The following is a 6,000-nucleotide window of genomic DNA, read 5'->3' as shown; positions in this document are numbered from 1 at the left end:
ATTTTTTAATATTTTTTTATGGGATTGTTTTCTGATCTTATTGTGATATTACGAAGCTTTATATTTTATGTTTTAGTGAAAAATGTAAAAAAATTTGAAAAAATTTTCACACAAGTTTACACAATTATTTATAAATTGTCGGCATGATACATTATGAAAACTTTTATAGAAAATTATGATAAAAGTTTCTCCAGGGAAAGTTGTGCATACTCCGTTATATTTTGCATTTATTACTTAGATTATTACTTTTATTTATTAATTTGATTAATAAATAAACGTAGTACGCAATAACGTAAATTAAAATACTAAATACATTTTATATATACATAATATAAAAATGATGTATAAAAATGATGATAATTAGATTTTTTTAAATCTTTTTCCAACAAGAAATAAAAAAATACCATAACTTTTCAGAGCGTTTCCATAATTATGATAATTTTTTATATTTTTCTCGAAAACATCCCTAATAAAAGTCTTTCTCGTAATCTTTGTACGAATTGAAACATTTTTCGGAAATAATTAAAATTACTTGGAAAGTGTACACCCAAGGACTTTGATTCTGTCCATGGTGAAATTTTCCAAACTAAGAAGTCTACATACTCGCAGTTCATGATTAATAAACCGACTAGAGTTTATTGGTTGTTAAGTTAATCATGAACTGTAAGTATGTAGAAAGATAGCGACTTTTCAGTTTGGAAAATTTCCCCATGGACAGAATTAAAGTCCTTGGGTGTACATCTTCTCTTTAAACTTTTTATACGTGTGAATTCTGAAATGTTCTGAGATTTCTCATCCTATAATTTTTATAAAATACTTTTAACTATTTTAAATTTTATAATATTTTATCTGAAATTATACAATAAAAAATAATAGAAATCTTAGGATCAATACTTCATTGTTAACACATTTAAAAATTTTGAAAAAGGATAGAGACATTTTAGGTATTTATAAAAAGTATTTCAATTCTTATAAAAAAGTCTGAAAAAACTGTAAAATTATACAGACATTTTGAAAAATTATATAAAAGTAATCAGAAAAATTTTTTAGCAGGAGCCTATACGTACGTATCACTCGGCACTGCTCGGCGCAGCTGTCATCTAACGAGCGCTGAGTATATTACGGTGTTCTGTCGGTATGTTATCCTCTTAGGGTAAAACGCTGTAACAGTCATTAATAGGGGAAAGTAGGTAAATTGCACGCACCTAAGGGAAATTTATCGCAGTGAAGTGATTTTTAAAGTTGAAATCGATACGAGTACAGAAATAGAAACTTTAAACATTTTTTTATCATTATGTATTGTCATATTGAACAATTTTTTATTTGATAATGCTATATTCAGCAAAAAGAAGCAAGTGGTTAAACGAAAAAATTTCTCGGGCCTTGGGTAATTGTACGTGCGGTTGGATAAATGGACGCGGAGGAAAAATGAGGTTATAGCCCATTCTTTTAACTACACTACACTGCACTACACTGTACTAGTGGCACTATAGTTGATCTCACGTGGTCTCACGCCTTTCAAGATGGATGCGTAAAATTGTCGACGGCGGACTTGATTTGATAAATAAACAATTACTGGATGACTATTTAATTAAATTTAATAAACAATAGCTCAAAGAACGCAGGAAAAAACGTACTTTTGTTAGGTATAACAAAATTAAACGAATAAAGTAAAAATACAGACTTATTGCCTTATTTTCTGAACGCCAAAATCGCAAGAAAAATCATGATTTTACTTTTTCTTATTTTTTAAATTAACTACGTTTTTAAATGATATAACGTATGGTTAAATATTTAAAAAATGCTTTCAGCCTACAAATATCGTCGTGATATAAGTTTTATTCATCGGGAAGGTGCCAAACCACGAAGCGTACAATTACCCAGTGCGTACAATAACCCTACTTTCCCCTAATCACCCTATATATGAATAATTATACGTATATTAAATATACATACAATTATTTATACATATAAGTTAGTAGGAAAATCTCAATTTTCCTACAACATTTATTAAATTATACGACTTTAAAATCTTGCATAAAAATTTTAATCGGCAATTATGTAGGTGTATTTAGAAAAATAGATGCGGAAGTATTGACCTGTTGTAAGACAATGATAACTATCGATGTAATTTCAAAATATTTCAAAGTTTTCGGCAAAACTATGACAATATATATCAATTTTTTTTATTTTAATGATATATTTACAAAATTAGAAAGAAATTGAAAAAAAAATATAGCTGTGCTATGCATGGAACATTTATAAATATTATTAATCCATATACATGTTTACAAAAATCTTAATTATTTCTAAATTACAAGAAATATTGCAATATGAAATATATTACACATATTCAGCATGGTGACATGTTAAATAAAGAACCAAACGGTATCGAAATCATTATAAAATTGTGAATAATTGCACTAAGATGATAATAAATTATTACAATTAGAAGCAGTTTTGTTAAAATATCATCTCAGGAATATTTGTCACAAATGAAATAAGTCTGAAATCGTTTGATTCTTCATATGAATGTTTCACAATTATTTGAAAAATCGTTTGATTCTTTAATTAAAATGTTACCATACTGAATGTGTAATATTTTACACAGCAATATTTCTACATCATAATTTAGAAATAATTGTGCATTTTGATAAACATTTATTTGGATTAATTCTTTTACAAATGTTTTACGTTTAGCACAGCTATAAGTATCTTTCGTAATTATTTTTTTCCAAATTTAATTTTGCAAATATATCACTAAAATGATTTGCATATCGTTGTAGTTTTACCGAAATACTTTGAAATTAATTGAACAATTATCAATATTTTATAAAAACTCAATACTTCTACATCTATTTTTCTAAATGTACCTACATAATTGCTGACTACAATTTTTATGCAAGATTTTGTCATATAATTTAATAAATGTCCTATCGGAGAATGTCGCACGTCTTATCGCCAATTCGACAACTCCACATTTGAAATCACATATAGCTGTTAGTATTGCTGTAACATGATTTTGAATCTCGAGATTCTTCAATTGAATTCTGGCAATCACAGTATTTAGTAACTTAATACGGCAATTAAAATATGTTTAAAAGATTTAAGTCCACTCTTGGCCACCAAGCGCGTTTTTATTTAACAAGTATTTATATATATAAAATAAATATAACTATTACTTAAATTATTTTTTTCCTATAACCTGTTTTCTCACATTTACTTTATTTTATATAAATATTTATTTATACAAACGTACATAGTGTTGCTCAATGGAAACCGCGAGAAGGTGATGGTCTCTTCCGTCAGGAGAAAAATATAAAAAATTTTTATCTATACTTGAAAGTAAGAAGAATTATAAGCAATATTTAATCAGCTACATTGTTTTACAATATTAACTAGTCGCATAAAAAATGGAATTAATTAACATTGCAAAATAATGTAACTAATTAAATATCACTTTCAAAATAAATTTTTTACATTTCCCTCAGTGTGTGTGTGTGTGTGTGTGTGTGTGTGTGTGTGTGTGTGTGTGTGTGTGTGCGCGCGCGCGCGCGCGCGCGCGCGTGTGTTGCGTACTTACATTGACACGTTCTTGTCGAACGATCTCCTTACGGACAAAATATTTTATACACTCGTCTCCTTTTAGCATTTAGTACTTCTATACTAATACTACATAACTGTAAAGTTTCATCAAAATCGGTGACCCGGGTTATGTATGTTGCCCTTGTCAGACGATTAAGTTACGACAATGGTTACGGGACAATGCTACCTTGAGTCTGAAGACATCATCTAGAAACAACTACACTGATTGTGAGTTGCAACTTCCGATCGATCCTTGACGAGAGAGGGAGTCAAAACGGCTCGGATACTACCAATACTTAATGTTTGATGTAACAATTCGCGTCTTCGAATACTTTCGCACGTACGATCCACGACCGTGATTTTCAGATAGAAAAATGATTCATTGGGATTTGATTCGCCTCATATATACTTTTGATAAACTCGCGGTTTCGTTCTGATTGGTAAATTGTCTTAAACTCTGGTCCGGTTTGGCAAGTCTTATTCTTTACAACTTGAAATGCTTTCTACGGTCGCAGCTAGATCTTCGTGCTTTTTTATTTGTGTAATTTTATATACTTTCTTATTTTTTTAGATTATAAACGCGACATGATAAGTGTTGTAGGTATACTCTGTAACTTTTAACGACAGCTCGGTATCGTTACAGTGTCGTTGCGCAGCTTTTCTACCATGTGTAATATCTGTGCAACGACGCTGTAACGATACCGAATTGTCGCTAAGGCCCGGTTTTTCATTATCTAGTTAACTTGTAGTTAAACTTAACCTGGTGTTTCAACCAATGAGCTTCACTTATGACATCATCATGAGTGAAGCTCATTGGATAAAATCGGTATAAAAATTAAATTACTAATTAATTTAAATAATTTTTTATGCTCTACTATCCCTCCTTAATCCCAAAAAACTGCAGAACCTAGAAAATTATTAATAAAGGGAGTTCTTGACATTTTACTCACCGATTTAATAAAATTTTATAGATATGTAGTATTTATTTATATTTTTACTGTAATAAAGAAATTTGTTGTGAATATTTGGCATTCTTGAAAAAATAATTTTATTTTGTTTTTTTTTCTTAAATCTTGTATTTAATCTTATATTTAATCTTATATATTTAAATTGTTATATATAATTTTTAAATTGTTTTTAATTATTTAATGTAAAATATGTTATTTTTTTTAATCAAGGAACTTAAAAATGCTCTTTTATTATTAATTAAATTAAAATTTCTTATGAATACAAAAAACATATTTGTAATAAAAATTTACATTCACTGTTTTAAAGTTTTTATAAAGTTAATAATGGATTCTTAATGTGATCAAACAAGTTCACGAATATACGTTAAAATTTTTGTAAATGACAATAATATTCCATCTTGCCAAATAAAAATTATTCTACTAAAGTGTATTTCTTTGCCAGTCTTGTGACGTATATTTTTATTACAGACCAGTAGAATTGAGCATTGTTCGTTATTTTTTGAATAATTTTTTATTTAGATGACTATTTAAATAAAATTTTATTTGTTATTCGTTATTTGTATTATAGACATTATTTATTATTCGCATTATTCATTATTCATTTTTTGAATAAATTTTTATTAGAGTAAAAAATTATTCTTTAATCAGAAATAAAATTTTATTTGAAAATATTGTTATTCGAGATAGACAAATAAATTTTTATTTGAATAACAGTTATTCAAATTAGGTTATAAAACGTAGGAAATGCGAGTCAAACGCGGTAATTAGTACGTCAATAATAACATGTACGAGGTGTGTTCAAAAAGTATCGCGAATTTTGAATTTTCGCGGGTTACGTATATTCGAATTTCGATCTTTTTGTGGCGTTATGTTGGTACTCATGTCTCTCACTTATGCCGACAAGCTCGGCCATTTTGAATGTTCACTTAATTGTTGACAGCTGCTTTGCTTGCACGTGTTTTGGATCGTCTTCGATTTTTACCTATTCAAAAAAATGGATCAAAGAACCTGTATCAAATTTTGTGTGAAAAACGAAATTAAGTGCGCGGATGCATTCCGAATGTTGACTGTGGCATACGGAGAAGCTACCTTGGACCGAAGCAACGTTTATCGGTGGTACAAAATGTTCTCAGAAGGCCGAGAAGATGTGAACGACGAAGAGCGTGCCGGACGCCCGAGCACTTCAACAACAGACGAAAAAATTAATGAAGTGGAGAAAATGGTATTGGCCAATCGTCGAATCACCGTTAGAGAAGTTGCTGAGGACCTAAACATATCGATTGGCTCGTGCCATTCGATTTTTATCAATGATTTGGGCATGAGACGGGTCGCCGCGAAATTCGTACCAAAATTGCTCAATTGCGACCAAAAACAGCATCGCATGAACATTGCTAATGAGATGTTGGACTCTGTCCGCGACGACCCAAATTTGCTCCAGAGGGTCATA

The sequence above is a fragment of the Solenopsis invicta genome, chromosome 6 (genome assembly GCF_016802725.1).
Source record: "Solenopsis invicta isolate M01_SB chromosome 6, UNIL_Sinv_3.0, whole genome shotgun sequence".
Lineage (NCBI taxonomy): Eukaryota > Metazoa > Arthropoda > Insecta > Hymenoptera > Formicidae > Solenopsis > Solenopsis invicta.
This window is presented reverse-complemented; position numbering follows the sequence as displayed.